The 20,000-nt window shown below is 51.7% G+C and overlaps 2 non-coding genes across 2 annotated transcripts; both read left to right on the plus strand.

The window, feature by feature from the left end:
- The first annotated feature begins 18,605 nt into the window (after positions 1 to 18,605).
- TRNAS-AGA (transfer RNA serine (anticodon AGA)) lies at positions 18,606 to 18,687 on the plus strand. Its single transcript has one exon. It is a non-coding gene; the product is annotated as a tRNA-Ser (tRNA).
- A 664-nt stretch (positions 18,688 to 19,351) lies between these two features.
- Positions 19,352 to 19,423, plus strand: TRNAQ-CUG (transfer RNA glutamine (anticodon CUG)). Its single transcript has one exon. It is a non-coding gene; the product is annotated as a tRNA-Gln (tRNA).
- The last annotated feature ends 577 nt before the right edge of the window (positions 19,424 to 20,000 follow it).

Raw genomic sequence — 20,000 nt, forward strand, 5'->3', positions numbered from 1 at the left:
TAGGATGTATTGGGGGAGGTGGCGGAGACATTAAAGGCACAGGGGTTTATCCCAATCAAATAGAATAGCAGTATTTTTAATTTTTTTATGACGTTCGGCGTTAGAAAGAATTTGACTATGTTAATTTTTTATTTATTTTGTCAGATATTGATGTTTCACTACTTCCACGCCCTTCACCCTATTTTTTACTTCTCCCACACTTTCTTCTTCATTATCCTCATCATCAGCTTCTGTGACATCAACTTCTTCACCTTATTCATCTTCTTCTTTTCTACGTATATATATATATTTTTTTTTACATTGTTCATATTCTTTTTATTTAACTATTATCTTTTTTATATTCAACTTCTTCATCATATTCTTATTTGTGACAGGCATTCCCGTAGTTGTTATCTATAAAAGTTTGAAGATTACACGTTCCGTTCTGCCTGTCACAAAACAGTTACATTTGTCCGCGTTCAGTTTGGCCTGCAGCATCAGGCTTTATCCAGGGGCACCACGAGGAGGAACGGACTCACCCCCATACACTGCTTAGTCTTCTTCTGCTTATAATTTAGATAATATCTTTTGCTCTGATATTTAGTCTTATGCTTAATGTTCTTCTGCTCTTTGTTCTGCAGCCTCTTGTTCTTCTGCTTCTCGGTCTTCCAGGTTGTCGTCGTCATCTCCAGGGTCGTCATCTCCAGGGTCGTCGTCATCGGGGTCGTCGTCATCGGGGTCGTCGTCATCGGGGTCGTCTTCAGGGTCATCGTCTCCAGGGTCTTCGTCATCTCGGTGGTTGTCGTCTCTGGTGTCGTCATCATCTTAGGGGTGGTCTTCCGGGTCATCGTCTTTCGGGTCTTGAACTTGGAAATGTAGCAGAAGGTACAAGAAGGCTGAGAAAATGCCGAGAAACAGCTGATGGAACTGGAACTCGGATGGCTACCCGAAGGTCCAAGAGCCAATGGAACTACCGAGGACCAGCTGACGTTACTGGAACCCGGTTACTAAGCAGGAGGTACCCGTGCCTGAAAGCACTACCAAGGACCACCTGACGTTGGTGGAACTCGGATACCCAGAGGGAGGCACCTAAGCCAAAGGCTCTGCCCGGAACCAGCTGACGGTACTGGAACCAGGATGGGGAGCAGAAGGTACAAGAGCAAAAGACACTGCCGAGAACCAGCTGACGGTACTGGAACCCGGATGGGTAGCCGAAGGTCCAAGAGCCAATGGAACTACCGAGGACCAGCTGACGTTACTGGAACCCGGTTACTAAGCAGGAGGTACCCGTGCCTGAAAGCACTACCAAGGACCACCTGACGTTGGTGGAACTCGGATACCCAGAGAGAGGCACCTAAGCCAAAGGCTCTGCCCGGAACCAGCTGACGGTACTGGAACCAGGATGGGGAGCAGAAGGTACAAGAGCAAAAGACACTGCCGAGAACCAGCTGACGGTACTGGAACCCGGATGGGGACCTATTCAAGCTTGTCTTCCTAGGGCCCCAACTGGCGGTGTGTTAGAGCCCAGGGACAGCAGGAGGAGGAGCAGGGGGAGGGGAGTGTAGGCCGAAGCCTGCACAGGCGGCAGCTTTGGGTGTGTTGTGTCTGCGTGGCTTTTGCAGGACACGTTGCCGGCTGCACAGCAGGGGAACAGCTGGCGGTGCTGGACCCCACTGACACATTGGCGAGGTGTTTGGCTCTGTGCAGCCAGCACTTCCGGACAGCAACTAGCGTTGTTGGAGCCCGGGCTCTGCAGGTGGAGCAGAGTGTAGGCCGAAGCCTAATTGAACCGATTTCAAAAGTCACCTTTAACCCCCCCTCAGGGGTTACAAAGTAGAAGAGCCACAGCTTATGCAGCAGCAGTGCTGCGCAAGTCAAAGGTTGCTCTTGTAATTTTTCTCCTTGCACACGCTGAATGGAACACGTATAACATTTAGCCCTTTATACAGTCAAACTGTGTAATGGAGGCGAGAGTTCCCCTTGTAATGAGACGCAGCACAGGTGTCAAGAATCCCACCTTGGTGCTGGGTGCAGCCTCCCGAGCGTTGTTATTTGCTGTACAGGAGTCTGCGCTGTCGTGTTATCCCCTGGCCTAGCGCCGTTAGCGCTGCCCATCTTCTGGCATCATGTAATGTCGGCCGGTGCGGTTCGCGATGCCCATGAATCCCAGCCCCGCAGTGTCTTAACATTGTTAAAACACTGCGGGCCTGGGATTCAGGGCCTGGCGCAGCACATATGTTCGCCTCTCACACTCGGGTCCTTACACCCGCTTCAGACTGTGCGGCGTCATCTGATCCCTTATCGCATGCCACGGCCATGAAGCCGCACAGTCCGAAGAAGGCGGAAGGAGAGGAGGGACAGGCGAACTGATGCACTGATCCTGCCCATCAATCACACCCTCGCAGTCCCAATAAATAAGACACCGAGGGGCGTTGTGTGGGTCAGGGCGGCCGCAGAGGCGCAGCCAGCCAAACCATGATGCCAGAAGACGGGCAGCGCTACCAAGGGGGTTGCAGCGTGTCATTACAAAGGAAAGTCACACCACCGGGACGGTTAAATGGTCACACAGAGGACACATTTCAGACGTGTTTTCAGTTCCACATGTGCGAGGAGAATACGTTTCTGAGCCACCTTGCACACATGCAGCATTACCGCTGTACAAGGTGGCTGGATAACGTAAAAACGCCTGGGGGAGGGGGGACAGGTTCCCTTCAATTTCAGTTCTTGTGTCCGCGTGGCTTTTGCAGGACACGTTGCCGGCTGCACAGCAGGGGAACAGCTGGCGGTGCTGGACCCCACTGACACATTGGCTGGTGTTTTTCTCTGTGCAGCTAGCACATCTGGGCCCCAACTGGCGGTGTGTTAGAGCCCAGGGACAGCAGGAGGAGGAGCAGGAGGAGGAGGAGCAGGGGGAGGGGAGTGTAGGCCGAAGCCTGCACAGGCGGCAGCTTTGGGTGTGTTGTGTCTGCGTGGCTTTTGCAGGACACGTTGCCGGCTGCACAGCAGGGGAACAGCTGGCGGTGCTGGACCCCACTGACACATTGGCGAGGTGTTTGGCTCTGTGCAGCCAGCACTTCCGGACAGCAACTAGCGTTGTTGGAGCCCGGGCTCTGCAGGTGGAGCAGAGTGTAGGCCGAAGCCTAATTGAACCGATTTCAAAAGTCACCTTTAACCCCCCCTCAGGGGTTACAAAGTAGAAGAGCCACAGCTTATGCAGCAGCAGTGCTGCGCAAGTCAAAGGTTGCTCTTGTAATTTTTCTCCTTGCACACGCTGAATGGAACACGTATAACATTTAGCCCTTTATACAGTCAAACTGTGTAATGGAGGCGAGAGTTCCCCTTGTAATGAGACGCAGCACAGGTGTCAAGAATCCCACCTTGGTGCTGGGTGCAGCCTCCCGAGCGTTGTTATTTGCTGTACAGGAGTCTGCGCTGTCGTGTTATCCCCTGGCCTAGCGCCGTTAGCGCTGCCCATCTTCTGGCATCATGTAATGTCGGCCGGTGCGGTTCGCGATGCCCATGAATCCCAGCCCCGCAGTGTCTTAACATTGTTAAAACACTGCGGGCCTGGGATTCAGGGCCTGGCGCAGCACATATGTTCGCCTCTCACACTCGGGTCCTTACACCCGCTTCAGACTGTGCGGCGTCATCTGATCCCTTATCGCATGCCACGGCCATGAAGCCGCACAGTCCGAAGAAGGCGGAAGGAGAGGAGGGACAGGCGAACTGATGCACTGATCCTGCCCATCAATCACACCCTCGCAGTCCCAATAAATAAGACACCGAGGGGCGTTGTGTGGGTCAGGGCGGCCGCAGAGGCGCAGCCAGCCAAACCATGATGCCAGAAGACGGGCAGCGCTACCAAGGGGGTTGCAGCGTGTCATTACAAAGGAAAGTCACACCACCGGGACGGTTAAATGGTCACACAGAGGACACATTTTAGACATGTTTTCAGTTCCACATGTGCGAGGAGAATACGTTTCTGAGCCACCTTGCACACATGCAGCATTACCGCTGTACAAGGTGGCTGGATAACGTAAAAACGCCTGGGGGAGGGGGGACAGGTTCCCTTCAATTTCAGTTCTTGTGTCTGCGTGGCTTTTGCAGGACACGATGCCGGCTGCACAGCAGGGGAACAGCTGGCGGTGCTGAACCCCACTGACACATTGGCTGGTGTTTTTCTCTGTGCAGCTAGCAGTACCGGGCCCCAATTGGCGGTGTTGGAGCCCGGGGTCAGCAGGAGGAGGAGAGGGAGCAGAGTGTAGGCCGAAGCCTGCACAGGCGGCAGCTTTGGGTGTGTTGTGTCTGCGTGGCTTTTGCAGGACACGTTGCCGGCTGCACAGCAGGGGAACAGCTGGCGGTGCTGGACCCCACTGACACATTGGCGAGGTGTTTGGCTCTGTGCAGCCAGCACTTCCGGACAGCAACTAGCGTTGTTGGAGCCCGGGCTCTGCAGGTGGAGCAGAGTGTAGGCCGAAGCCTAATTGAACCGATTTCAAAAGTCACCTTTAACCCCCCCTCAGGGGTTACAAAGTAGAAGAGCCACAGCTTATGCAGCAGCAGTGCTGCGCAAGTCAAAGGTTGCTCTTGTAATTTTTCTCCTTGCACACGCTGAATGGAACACGTATAACATTTAGCCCTTTATACAGTCAAACTGTGTAATGGAGGCGAGAGTTCCCCTTGTAATGAGACGCAGCACAGGTGTCAAGAATCCCACCTTGGTGCTGGGTGCAGCCTCCCGAGCGTTGTTATTTGCTGTACAGGAGTCTGCGCTGTCGTGTTATCCCCTGGCCTAGCGCCGTTAGCGCTGCCCATCTTCTGGCATCATGTAATGTCGGCCGGTGCGGTTCGCGATGCCCATGAATCCCAGCCCCGCAGTGTCTTAACATTGTTAAAACACTGCGGGCCTGGGATTCAGGGCCTGGCGCAGCACATATGTTCGCCTCTCACACTCGGGTCCTTACACCCGCTTCAGACTGTGCGGCGTCATCTGATCCCTTATCGCATGCCACGGCCATGAAGCCGCACAGTCCGAAGAAGGCGGAAGGAGAGGAGGGACAGGCGAACTGATGCACTGATCCTGCCCATCAATCACACCCTCGCAGTCCCAATAAATAAGACACCGAGGGGCGTTGTGTGGGTCAGGGCGGCCGCAGAGGCGCAGCCAGCCAAACCATGATGCCAGAAGACGGGCAGCGCTACCAAGGGGGTTGCAGCGTGTCATTACAAAGGAAAGTCACACCACCGGGACGGTTAAATGGTCACACAGAGGACACATTTTAGACATGTTTTCAGTTCCACATGTGCGAGGAGAATACGTTTCTGAGCCACCTTGCACACATGCAGCATTACCGCTGTACAAGGTGGCTGGATAACGTAAAAACGCCTGGGGGAGGGGGGACAGGTTCCCTTCAATTTCAGTTCTTGTGTCTGCGTGGCTTTTGCAGGACACGATGCCGGCTGCACAGCAGGGGAACAGCTGGCGGTGCTGAACCCCACTGACACATTGGCTGGTGTTTTTCTCTGTGCAGCTAGCAGTACCGGGCCCCAATTGGCGGTGTTGGAGCCCGGGGTCAGCAGGAGGAGGAGAGGGAGCAGAGTGTAGGCCGAAGCCTGCACTGGCGGCAGCTTTGGGTCTGTTGTGCCTGCGTGGCTGTTGCAGGACACGTTGCCGGCTGCACAGCAGGGGAACAGCTGGCGGTGCTGAACCCCACTGACACATTGGCGAGGTGTTTTTCTCTGTGCAGCTAGCACATCTGGGCCCCAACTGGCGGTGTTAGAGCCCAGGGTCAGCAGGAGGAGCAGGGGGAGCGGAGTGTAGGCCGAAGCCTGCACTGGAGCAAGTTGAAAGGAAACCTTTAACCCCCCCCACAGGCGTTTGTAGCTGGAAGAGCCATCGTGTACAGCACTAATGCTGGAAAAGGTAAACTTAGCTCTTTTAATTATGGTCCTTGCAGATGCTGAACCTAACACTTATGAAATGTGTCCCCTCACAGCGTTCAACCGTCCGGTAGGTGGAACTTTCCTTTGTCATGTGACGCAGCACAGCCGTCATTTTTACCCCCTTGTCGCCGTGCGCCGCCTCCTCAGCGTTGTTTGAATCTGTCCCGGAGCCTGCGCTGTTAGGTTACCCCTTGGCCATGCACACATTTTGCGCTGCCCGTCTTCTGACATCATTTGCTGTCAGGCTGGCTGCGCCTGTGCGGGTGCGCTGTCCGAGATTCAGCCTCGCGGTGTCGTCTAATGTAATCCCACCGCGGGCCTGGGATCCGTGTCCATGCGCAGTGCATATCCTCGCCTCTCACTCCCCTCCCTATGGCTTCTTAAGACTGTGCGGTGTCACGGCCGTGGCATGCTATTAGGGTTCATTTGACACCGAACAGTCTTTAGAAGCCGTAGGGAGGGGAGTGAGAGGCGAGGATATGCACTGCGCATGGACACGGATCCCAGGCCCGCGGTGGGATTACATTAGACGACACCGCGAGGCTGAATCTCGGACAGCGCACCCGCACAGGCGCAGCCAGCCTGACAGCAAATGATGTCAGAAGACGGGCAGCGCAAAATGTGTGCATGGCCAAGGGGTAACCTAACAGCGCAGGCTCCGGGACAGATTCAAACAACGCTGAGGAGGCGGCGCACGGCGACAAGGGGGTAAAAATGACGGCTGTGCTGCGTCACATGACAAAGGAAAGTTCCACCTACCGGACGGTTGAACGCTGTGAGGGGACACATTTCATAAGTGTTAGGTTCAGCATCTGCAAGGAGCACCACGAAAAGAGGCACTTTTTCCCTTTGCATCATTACTGCTGCACAAGGTGGCTCCTTCAGTAACAAACGCCTGGGGGGGGGGGACAGGTTCCCTTAAATTTAACTTGTTGTGCCTGCGTGGCGGTCGCAGTACACGTTGCCGTATACACAGCAGGGGAACAGCTGGCGGTGCTGAACCCCACTAACACATTGGCGAGGTGTTTGGCTCTGTGAGTACAGCACTTCTGGACGGCAACTGGCGGTGTTGGAGCCCAGGGACAGGTGGAGGAGGTGGAGGAGGAGGAGGTTGGAGGAGGTAGGAGGGATTGCCACACACACAGCAGGGGAACAGCTGACGTTACTGAACCCCAATAACAGAGGAGGGACTGTTGACTGTGCGTACAGCACTTCTGGACGGCAACTGGCGGTGTTGGAGCCCAGGGGCAGGTGGAGGAGGAGGAGGAGGTTGGAGGAGGTAGGAGGGATTGCCACACACACAGCAGGGGAACAGCTGACGTTACTGAACCCCAATAACAGAGGAGGGACTGTTGACTGTGCGTACAGCACTTCTGGACGGCAACTGGCGGTGTTGGAGCCCAGGGGCAGGTGGAGGAGGAGGAGGAGGTTGGAGGAGGTTGGAGGAGGTAGGAGGGATTGCCACACACACAGCAGGGGAACAGCTGACGTTACTGAACCCCAATAACAGAGGAGGGACTGTTGACTGTGCGTACAGCACTTCTGGACGGCAACTGGCGGTGTTGGAGCCCAGGGGCAGGTGGAGGAGGAGGAGGTTGGAGGAGGTAGGAGGGATTGCCACACACACAGCAGGGGAACAGCTGACGTTACTGAACCCCAATAACAGAGGAGGGACTGTTGACTGTGCGTACAGCACTTCTGGACGGCAACTGGCGGTGTTGGAGCCCAGGGGCAGGTGGAGGAGGAGGAGGAGGTTGGAGGAGGTAGGAGGGATTGCCACACACACAGCAGGGGAACAGCTGACGTTACTGAACCCCAATAACAGAGGAGGGACTGTTGACTGTGCGTACAGCACTTCTGGACGGCAACTGGCGGTGTTGGAGCCCAGGGACAGGTGGAGGAGGAGGAGGTTGGAGGAGGTAGGAGGGATTGCCACACACACAGCAGGGGAACAGCTGACGTTACTGAACCCCAATAACAGAGGAGGGACTGTTGACTGTGCGTACAGCACTTCTGGACGGCAACTGGCGGTGTTGGAGCCCAGGGACAGGTGGAGGAGGTGGAGGAGGAGGAGGTTGGAGGAGGTAGGAGGGATTGCCACACACACAGCAGGGGAACAGCTGACGTTACTGAACCCCAATAACAGAGGAGGGACTGTTGACTGTGCGTACAGCACTTCTGGACGGCAACTGGCGGTGTTGGAGCCCAGGGACAGGTGGAGGAGGTGGAGGAGGAGGAGGTTGGAGGAGGTAGGAGGGATTGCCACACACACAGCAGGGGAACAGCTGACGTTACTGAACCCCAATAACAGAGGAGGGACTGTTGACTGTGCGTACAGCACTTCTGGACGGCAACTGGCGGTGTTGGAGCCCAGGGGCAGGTGGAGGAGGAGGAGGTTGGAGGAGGTAGGAGGGATTGCCACACACACAGCAGGGGAACAGCTGACGTTACTGAACCCCAATAACAGAGGAGGGACTGTTGACTGTGCGTACAGCACTTCTGGACAGCAACTGGCGGTGTTGGAGCCCAGGGGCAGGTGGAGGAGGAGGAGGAGGTTGGAGGAGGTAGGAGGGATTGCCACACACACAGCAGGGGAACAGCTGACGTTACTGAACCCCAATAACAGAGGAGGGACTGTTGACTGTGCGTACAGCACTTCTGGACGGCAACTGGCGGTGTTGGAGCCCAGGGACAGGTGGAGGAGGAGGTTGGAGGAGGTAGGAGGGATTGCCACACACACAGCAGGGGAACAGCTGACGTTACTGAACCCCAATAACAGAGGAGGGACTGTTGACTGTGCGTACAGCACTTCTGGACGGCAACTGGCGGTGTTGGAGCCCAGGGACAGGTGGAGGAGGTGGAGGAGGAGGAGGTTGGAGGAGGTAGGAGGGATTGCCACACACACAGCAGGGGAACAGCTGACGTTACTGAACCCCAATAACAGAGGAGGGACTGTTGACTGTGCGTACAGCACTTCTGGACGGCAACTGGCGGTGTTGGAGCCCAGGGACAGGTGGAGGAGGTGGAGGAGGAGGAGGTTGGAGGAGGTAGGAGGGATTGCCACACACACAGCAGGGGAACAGCTGACGTTACTGAACCCCAATAACAGAGGAGGGACTGTTGACTGTGCGTACAGCACTTCTGGACGGCAACTGGCGGTGTTGGAGCCCAGGGACAGGTGGAGGAGGTGGAGGAGGAGGAGGTTGGAGGAGGTAGGAGGGATTGTCACACACACAGCAGGGGAACAGCTGACGTTACTGAACCCCAATAACAGAGGAGGGACTGTTGACTGTGCGTACAGCACTTCTGGACGGCAACTGGCGGTGTTGGAGCCCAGGGACAGGTGGAGGAGGTGGAGGAGGAGGAGGTTGGAGGAGGTAGGAGGGATTGCCACACACACAGCAGGGGAACAGCTGACGTTACTGAACCCCAATAACAGAGGAGGGACTGTTGACTGTGCGTACAGCACTTCTGGACGGCAACTGGCGGTGTTGGAGCCCAGGGACAGGTGGAGGAGGTGGAGGAGGAGGTTGGAGGAGGTAGGAGGGATTGCCACACACACAGCAGGGGAACAGCTGACGTTACTGAACCCCAATAACAGAGGAGGGACTGTTGACTGTGCGTACAGCACTTCTGGACGGCAACTGGCGGTGTTGGAGACCAGGGACAGGTGGAGGAGGAGGAGGTTGGAGGAGGTAGGAGGGATTGCCACACACACAGCAGGGGAACAGCTGACGTTACTGAACCCCAATAACAGAGGAGGGACTGTTGACTGTGCGTACAGCACTTCTGGACGGCAACTGGCGGTGTTGGAGCCCAGGGACAGGTGGAGGAGGAGGAGGTTGGAGGAGGTAGGAGGGATTGCCACACACACAGCAGGGGAACAGCTGACGTTACTGAACCCCAATAACAGAGGAGGGACTGTTGACTGTGCGTACAGCACTTCTGGACGGCAACTGGCGGTGTTGGAGCCCAGGGACAGGTGGAGGAGGAGGAGGTTGGAGGAGGTAGGAGGGATTGCCACACACACAGCAGGGGAACAGCTGACGTTACTGACCCCCAATAACAGAGGAGGGACTGTTGACTGTGCGTACAGCACTTCTGGACGGCAACTGGCGGTGTTGGAGCCCAGGGACAGGTGGAGGAGGAGGAGGTTGGAGGAGGTAGGAGGGATTGCCACACACACAGCAGGGGAACAGCTGACGTTAATGAACCCCAATAACAGAGGAGGGACTGTTGACTGTGCGTACAGCACTTCTGGACGGCAACTGGCGGTGTTGGAGCCCAGGGACAGGTGGAGGAGGAGGAGGTTGGAGGAGGTAGGAGGGATTGCCACACACACAGCAGGGGAACAGCTGACGTTACTGAACCCCAATAACAGAGGAGCGACTGTTGACTGTGCGTACAGCACTTCTGGACGGCAACTGGCGGTGTTGGAGCCCAGGGACAGGTGGAAAAGCAGAGGAACACAATGTAGGCCGAAGCCTGAGAAAGTCGAAAGGGAACCTTTAACCCCCCCCCCCAAGGCGTTTGTAGCTGAAAGAGCCAGCTTGTGCAGCACAAAAGATGCAAAAGGAAAAGGTGGCTCTTTTCATCATGCTCCTTGCAAACACAGAACTAAACACTTTTAAAATGTGTCCCCTGAAGCCGTGAAACCGTCCCGGAGGTGGGACTTTCCTTCGTAATATGACGCAGCACAGCCATCATTACTACCCCCCCGCCGCCGTGCCCCGGCTCCTCAGCGTTGTTTGATTCCGTCCCGGAGCCTGCGCTGTTATGTTATCCCGTGGCCAGGCACACTTAGCGCTGCCCATCTTCTGACATCATTTGATGTCAGGCTGGCTGCGCCTGTGCGGCCGCGCTGGCCGAGAGCCCGCCTCGCAGTGTCTTCTGATGTAATCCCACTGGGGGCCTGGGATCCATGGCCATGCGCAGTGCATATCCTCGCCTCTCACTCCCCTCCCTACGGCTTCTTTTTCAGACTGTGCGGTGTCACGGCCGTGGCATGCTATTAGGGACCAGCTGACACCGAACAGTCTGAAGAAGCCATAGGGAGATGAGTGAGAGGTGGAGGTTCAGATATGCACTGCGCATGTCCATAGATCCCAGGCCCCCAGTGGGATTAAATCAGAAGACACTGCGAGGCGGGCTCTCGGCCAGCGTGGCCGCACAGGCGCAGCCAGCCTGACACCAAATGATGCCAGAAGACGGGCAGCGCTAAGTGTGCCTGGCCACGGGATAACATAACAGCGCAGGCTACGGGACGGAATCAAACAACGCTGAGGAGCCGGGGCGCGGCGGCGGGGGGGTAGTAATGATGGCTGTGCTGCGTCATATTACGAAGGAAAGTCCCACCTCCGGGACGGTTTTACGGTATCAGTGGACACAATTTTATAAGTGTTAAGTTTTGCGTGTGCAAGGAGCAAAACCAAAATAGCTACCTTTTTCCTTGTGCAGCATTACTGCTGCACAAGGTGGCTCTTTCAGTAACAAACGCCTTGGGGGGGGGGGACAGATTCCCTTACATTTCAGTTGTTGTGTCAGCGTGGCGGTCGCATGACACATTGCCGGCTACACAGCTGGGGATCAGCTGACGTTACTGAAACCCAATAACACTGGGTCGTATGTTTTGACTGTGCAGACGGCACGTCTGAGCCTCAACTGGCGGTGTTGGAGCCCAGGAATTTAAGTTCAGGTGGTAGAAAGATGAACACAACAGGAGACCTGGATAGCGTATACAGTGACCTAATTTTTTAATCAGGAGGAGGAGTGGCAAATTCCTGCGAGATCCAGGCCTTGTTCATTTTCAGGAAAGTAAGCCGGTCAACGTTATCGGAGGATAGTCGCATGCGACGGTCAGTTAGTACACCACCTGCAGCACTAAAGACACGTTCCGATAATACACTGGCCGCAGGGCAAGACAGCACCTCCAATGCATACTGGCTTAGCTCTGGCCATGTATCCAGCTTTGAGACCCAAAACTTGAAAGGGGAAGAGCCGTCTGGGAGTACAGCAAGAGGGCAAGACATGTAGTCTGTCACCATCTGACGGAACCGTTGCCTCCTGCTGACTGGAGCCGTCTGTGATGGTGTAGACTTTTGTGGGGGGCACACAAAACTGTGCCACAGTTGGGCCATACTGGTCTTGCCTTGGGCAGAGGCACTGCTTCTGCTCCCTCTTTGTGCAGAGCCTCCACCACTGCCTGGACGCACTGAGCTGCTTTGGAATGCAGTAGCAGCACTTCTCTCAGTTGGAATGGAGAAGATGATGGAACTGACCAGTGTGTCTTGGTACTCCCGCATTTTTCGCTCCCGGTTCAACGGTGTGATGAGGCTTTCTACGTTGTCCCGGTAGCGAGGATCGAGGAGGGTGAACACCCAATAATCAGACATGTTGAGAATGTGGTCGATGCGGCGGTCGTTTCTCAGGCACTGCAGCATGTAATCCACCATGTGCTGCAGACTGCCAACTGCCCAAGAAACGCTGTCCCCAGCTGGAGGCGTGATCTCTGCCCGCTCGTCATCACCCCACCCTCGCTGTACACACTGAGTACTGGACAATTCGGGAACTCCCTCCTCTGGACGGATGTCTTCCTCCTCCATTGACTCCTCCTCATCCTCCTCACAAACTGTCCCCTGCCTACGCGTTTGTGAGGAACCACGTGGCGCTGACTGTCCAGAAGATGATGGAAGTGGTGAATCCTCATCCTCCACCTCTTCCACAACATCATCCCTTAGCGCTTGCAGTGATTTTTCAAGCAGGCAGATAAGGGGGACAGTCATGCTGACTAGTGCATCATCTGCACTCGCCATCCGCGTGGAATAATCAAAGGGACGCAAAACCTGGCAGACATCCTTCATAGTGGCCCACTCTGTGGTTGTGAAGTCTGTACGGCGCTGACTGCGACTTTTTTGCACCTGATACAGCTGGTACTCCATTACAGCTTGCTGCTGCTCACACAACCGCTCCAACATATGTAACGTGGAATTCCACCTGGTAGGTAGGTCACATATGATGCGATGTTCCGGCAGGCGGTGTCGGCGCTGCAGAGCCGCAATGCGCGCTTTTGCCGTGCTGGAACGCCGCAAGTGAGCACACTCTAGGCGGACCTTGTGCAGCAGTGCATCAAGATCCGGATAGTCCCTCAAAAAACTCTGCAAGACCAAATTGAGCACATGTGCCAGACATGGGATGTGAGTGAGGTTGCCGAGGCCCAGGGCTGCCACCAGATTTCGGCCATTATCACACACTACCATGCCTGGCTGGAGATTTGCTGGCTCAAACCACACATCGCTCTCCTGCTTGATGGCATTCCAGAGCTCCTGCGCTGTGTGGCTACGATTCCCCAAAAAAATTAATTTCAAGACGGCCTGTTGACGTTTGGCCACGGCTGTGCTCATGTCGGTCGTAACAGGTACACGTTCATCACGGGTCCATGTGGAGGTGGACTGTGACGGCTCCTGCAGCGATGATTCTGAGGAACTGGTGTAAGAGGAGGAGTCAATGCGTACAGAATGGATTCCTGCAATCCTTGGAGTGGGCAGGACACGTCCTGCGCCACTCGCACGGTCTGTACCCGGCTCAACTACATTAACCCAATGGGCAGTGAGGGAAAGGTATCGCCCCTGTCCATGTTGACTGGTCCACGCATCGGTGGTGAGGTGGACCTTGCTACTGACGGCGTTCAGTAGCGCGTGTTTTATGTGTCCCTCAACATGCTTGTGCAGGGCAGGGACGGCTTGCCTGCTGAAGTAAAAGCGGCTGGGCACACTGTACTGTGGGACTGCCAATGACATCAAGTCACGGAAGCTGTCAGTCTCCACCAGCCTGAATGACAGCATTTCCAGTGACAGAAGTTTGGCAATGCCTGCAGTCAGAGCCTGTGCTCGTGGGTGGTTTGACGAGAAAGGCCGCCTTTTCTCCCATGCCTGTACTACCGATGGCTGTAGACTGGGCTGGGAGTGTGTGGTTGACTGGGAAAGTGGTGCTGCGGGTGGAATGACAGCGGGTCTCTGGACAACAGGGCCAGAGGTTCTTCCACGGCGATCCTGGGAGGAAGCCGAACCAGCTGCGTGTGAGCTAGAGGAAGAGGCAACACGAGCTGAAGAGGTGGTAGCTGCCGCTGTTGGTTGGCCTAGCTCTTCAGTGTGTTTGTCTAACTCCGCCGGGTGCCTGTTGCGCACATGTTTCCACATGTTGGAGGTATTGAGGTTGGCGACTTTTTGACCTCTTTTGATTTTTTGATGACACACCTTGCATCTGACATAGCAAATGTCATCTGCAACTGTGTCAAAAAAGGACCAGGCACTGCAAGTCTTGGGAGCCCCCCTTTTGACTTTTGGAAGAGACATGCTCCTTACGGGTGCCAAAGCGGAGGCTGCAGGATCCGCAGTCTTCCCCCTCCCTCTTTGGGCCGTACGGGGAATCTCTTCCTCAGAGCTGCTCCCACCACCTTCCTGTCCCTGACGCCAAGATGGGTCAAGGACCTCATCATCTACACTACCCTCTGCCCCCAATTGCTCCTCCTGGGTAGTCTCAGCAGCAGAGCACGCACCAGTAAGTGGCACCTGAGTGTCATCATCAGCTGATGCGGCCTGCGAGGTGGTGACCGGAGCCACTGGCCCACCCGCCTCTTCAGAGGAAGACAGAAAAAGCTGTTGGGCATCACTGCACCCTGCCTCTTCTTCCATTTCTCCAATGCTGCTTGGCTGGCCCCCTGTTTCCAAGCCAAGAGATGATTCAGAGAACAGAAGTAGAGACTGCTCCTGTCCTGGGATCTCTGTCTGCCTGGGCAATTTTGCAGGTGGTGAAGAGACAGATGGCTGCTCTCCAGTGCTCTGTGTCTGAGAGGATGTGGCACTAATGGAAGTTGATGCATTAGCTGCCATCCATCCCACAACGGCTTCAATTTGGTCTTCACGCAGCAGCGGTGTACGGCGCTCGGCGACAAAGCTGCGCATGAACGACTGTTCCCTTGTGAAAGTGGGTGCTGATGACTCACCGGTGCCCGCAGCAGGCACAGAATCCCCACGTCCCCTCCCTGCTCCGCGCCCACGCCCACGCCCACGTGCCTTACTCACTGCCTTCTTCATCTTGGTTGACTGATAAAGATAAGCAGAAAAGTACTAACGGCTTTGTGTGCTTATTCCTGAGCAACTCCTCCTAACAGGTATAAGAAACACTAATTTTCTAAAGTGTGGACTAGACTTTAATATGAGCTAATGTGGCCTACACAAATGTAAAGTGGTGTAACTGGTGTGTTTGGTGAACTTTATTATTTATTTTTTTTTTTGGGGGCTGAACTGACAACGGATAGAGCTGCAATCACACGGAGACCGTGCAGACAGCCGTAAACGGCGCTGCAAGGCCCAAAAACCCTCCTCTACTTTATCCTATGTAGTGTTTTTCCACAAATTAGCTGGAGACGGGTGGAAAGACACTAATAGGATTTTTTAAAATAAATTAGCAGCAGACTACACTACTTTGAAAAAAAAGAAAATTGATTTGGCGGTATGACGCAGTGAAAAACCCTGAGCTGCAGACAACCAGGCTACGGCTGCTCACAGACTACAGGGCGAGCTGCAGTCACACGGAGACCGTGCAGACAGCCGTAAACGGCGCTGCAAGGCCCAAAAACCCTCCTCTACTTTATCCTATGTAGTGTTTTTCCACAAATTAGCTGGAGACGGGTGGAAAGACACTAATAGGATTTTTTAAAATAAATTAGCAGCAGACTACACTACTTTGAAAAAAAAGAAAATTGATTTGGCGGTATGACGCAGTGAAAAACCCTGAGCTGCAGACAACCAGGCTACGGCTGCTCACAGACTACAGGGCGAGCTGCAGTCACACGGAGACCGTGCAGACAGCCGTAAACGGCGCTGCAAGGCCCAAAAACCCTCCTCTACTTTATCCTATGTAGTGTTTTTCCACAAATTAGCTGGAGACGGGTGGAAAGACACTAATAGGATTTTTTAAAATAAATTAGCAGCAGACTACACTACTTTGAAAAAAAAGAAAATTGATTTGGCGGTATGACGCAGTGAAAAACCCTGAGCTGGAGACAACCAGGCTATAGCTGCTCACAGATTACAGGGCGAGCTGCAGTCACACGGAGACCGTGCAGACAGCCGTAAACGGCGCTGCAAGGCCCAAAAACCCTCCTCTACTTTATCCTATGTAGTGTTTTTCCACAAATTAGCTGGAGACGGGTGGAAAGACACTAATAGGATTTTTTTGAATAAATTAGCAGCAGACTACACTACTTGAAAAAAAAAAAAAAAAAGAACAGTATGAGGCAATGAACCACCCTCCCTGAACTGAATACAACCAGCTATGGATGGCCTATGTGGCTGCACTCAGACTAGAGAGTGGGCTGCACTCACACACACACACACAGAGAGACCTTGCAGATCGCTGTGAAAACAGCGCTACAAGGCAAAAGGAAGGTGAATAGTAGGTGAACACAGCGGTTGCTAAATTAGCCTTTGGAAAGCACAAAGAAGCAAATCGCTATCTCTAAACTGTCCCTCAGTCAGCAAACAGCGTCCTGTCACTAACTGAATTCACAGCAGAGTGATCGCAAAATGGCGCCAGCGACTTTTAAACTGCATCATGACATCATTTCAGCAGCCAATCACAGCCTTGCCAGTAGTTTCATGCCCTCCATGCTAAACAGGATGTGCCCACACTTGGAATCTTTCTCATTGGCTGAATTTCTGAATTTTGAATCATTGAACTTCCGATTCCGGTATCTGATACGCGGCAAGTATCGGAATCCCGGTATCGGAATTCCGATACCGCTAGTATCGGCCGATACCCGATACTTGCGGTATCGGAATGCTCAACACTAATTATAAGTATGGAGCTCTTCTAAATGAAAAACACCTGAAGAATGATATGCTTATTTTAGTTAACTGCTTGGTCGTGGCCGAGTGGTTAAGGCGATGGACTAGAAATCCATTGGGGTTTCCCCGCGCAGGTTCAAATCCTGCCGACTACGAATATGTTCATATAGTTTTTTGACTGATTACCTGAGAAGATAAATTTGCGTGTGTCCTGTTTTATGCCACATGAAGGTGATATGCGAACTTTGGGCAGGGTTTCTAGAACCAGACTGACTTGATTTTTGGATGCATTTTATATAAGCCGATCTGACGCTACATCCCACGTGCGTCATGCCACTAATTAAAAGAAGCGCCATGAGTGCCACCAGGTAAGTGGTGCATCTCCCTCTTTTGTCTAGCAGTTACAGACCACTGCTTTGGCAGATGTACTGAGACATGCACTTTTATTCACAGCAACCTTCAATTATCTCTTGGATAAAACTTTTTACCACACAATGAAAATTTTTTAGCCACTTCTGGATGAACAGCTTTCTAACAGTATAAGTTTTGCAGTTATTTTTTTCTTCCCCTTTTTCCAAGTAACAGATCCAACACTCTATTTACTAGCCACTTTTCATCAACATTTAAAACTGTCATTGTTGAGATATCATGGAACTCTTGGCACACTTGTGGAAATAAAGTTTAGGAGATATTAATTTACCTTTGTGTATTAATTGTAGATTTGCACTACAGCTTTAGAGCCTTTTTTCACCATGATTCATGAGTTCATATGTGCTTTTTAGCACAAAAAAACTGCAGCCAGTTATTTTTTGTGTGTGTGGTTCCATGGTGTAATGGTTAGCACTCTGAGTCAAATCTCAGTGGAACCTGGGCAGCTCTTTGTACATGTGTTTCAGTTTTTGCACTTACACTGAGTTCTCCTGTGCCAAAGGTTTAACATAAAAAGATAAAAAGAGAAAGTTAAAATCAACATGCAAAACAAAGATTTGAATGTTCCAAGCATCCATGGAGTGATCACTTTGAGTTCTATGGCCAAATCTACCTTTAAAGCAGGATTACGGAAACTTTAAATTGACTTTAAGTTACAGCACTCTTACGAACTGTGTCACGCAAAGCAACCATACCCTATGATTTATGTCAATGTTCACATAACACTTTTTCCAGGTGTATGAAACTGACAAGGATTTGAAGTTGAAATGGCTTCAGGAAATGTTGGCGTTTTCTTCCTGAATCATCTTTTCTTGTGTTTTTCAGAATTTCCTACAGCGGTTTGTAAGCATTTTTGGTGGTGTTTCTCTAAAATTATTTTGGGCATCTTTTGAGTCTGTTTTTGTGGCTTTTCTTTGTAGCTCACAAAATGCACCAAAAATCTCTCAGGAACATTGAAGGAGTTTTCCTAACCTTGCCATTGAATTGTATTATAAGTATGGAGCTCTTCTAAATGAAAAACACCTGAAGAATGATATGCTTATTTTAGTTAACCGCTTGGCATTTTTTGAAACTTGATGTGGTTAAAAGACGCCCAAAAGCCTGATAATATGAACAGCAAGTCTTTTTTACGTGGAAATTAATTTGTTCAGTGTTTTCAGCATTTTCAGATTAATTTTCAGGATGTTTTTGGAATGGACCCACTCCAAATCCGCCTTATAAAGAGGTAAAAGTCTTAAACTGTGCATGATTCCCATTGATGATGACTTTAAATCAGATTTTTACATTTTACTGGGACCTGGAAATTTGTTTCTATTTTCTGAGATGTTTTCCAGAGGGATAATCACTGATCTTGATCATGGTGCTATAAGAAAAGGTGTTTGATTCTCATCAAAAATCAACGTCTAAGTAGTCGTGGCCGAGTGGTTAAGGCGATGGACTAGAAATCCATTGGGGTTTCCCTGCGCAGGTTCAAATCCTGCCGACTACAAATATGTTCATATAGTTTTTTGACTGATTACCTGAGAAGATAAATTTGCGTGTGTCCTGTTTTATGCCACATGAAGGTGATATGCGAACTTTGGGCAGGGTTTCTAGAACCAGACTGACTTTATTTTTGGATGCATTTTATATAAGCCGATCTGACGCTACATCCCACGTGCGTCATGCCACTAATTAAAAGAAGCGCCATGAGTGCCACCAGGTAAGTGGTGCATCTCCCTCTTTTGTCTAGCAGTTACAGACCACTGCTTTGGCAGATGTACTGAGACATGCACTTTTATTCACAGCAACCTTCAATTATCTCTTGGATAAAACTTTTTACCACACAATGAAAATTTTTTAGCCACTTCTGGATGAACAGCTTTCTAACAGTATAAGTTTTGCAGTTATTTTTTTCTTACCTTTTTTCCAAGTAACAGATCCAACACTCTATTTACTAGCCACTTTTCATCAACATTTAAAACTGTCATTGTTGAGATATCATGGAACTCTTGGCACACTTGTGGAAATAAAGTTTAGGAGATATTAATTTACCTTTGTGTATTAATTGTAGATTTGCACTACAGCTTTAGAGCCTTTTTTCACCATGATTCATGAGTTCATATGTGCTTTTTAGCACAAAAAAACTGCAGCCAGTTATTTTTTGTGCATGTGGTTCCATGGTGTAATGGTTAGCACTCTGGACTCTGAATCCAGCGATCTGAGTTCAAATCTCAGTGGAACCTGGGCAGCTCTTTGTACATGTGTTTCAGTTTTTGCACTTACACTGAGTTCTCCTGTGCCAAAGGTTTAACATAAAAAGATAAAAAGAGAAAGTTAAAATCAACATGCAAAACAAAGATTTGAATGTTCCAAGCATCCATGGAGTGATCACTTTGAGTTCTATGGCCAAATCTACCTTTAAAGCAGGATTACGGAAACTTTAAATTGACTTTAAGTTACAGCACTCTTACGAACTGTGTCACGCAAAGCAACCATACCCTATGATTTATGTCAATGTTCACATAACACTTTTTCCAGGTGTATGAAACTGACAAGGATTTGAAGTTGAAATGGCTTCAGGAAATGTTGGCGTTTTCTTCCTGAATCATCTTTTCTTGTGTTTTTCAGAATTTCCTACAGCGGTTTGTAAGCATTTTTGGTGGTGTTTCTCTAAAATTATTTTGGGCATCTTTTGAGTCTGTTTTTGTGGCTTTTCTTTGTAGCTCACAAAATGCACCAAAAGTCTCTCAGGAACATTGAAGGAGTTTTCCTAACCTTGCCATTGAATTGTATTATAAGTATGGAGCTCTTCTAAATGAA

The sequence above is a fragment of the Ranitomeya variabilis genome, chromosome 2 (assembly GCF_051348905.1).
Source record: "Ranitomeya variabilis isolate aRanVar5 chromosome 2, aRanVar5.hap1, whole genome shotgun sequence".
Taxonomy (NCBI): domain Eukaryota; kingdom Metazoa; phylum Chordata; class Amphibia; order Anura; family Dendrobatidae; genus Ranitomeya; species Ranitomeya variabilis.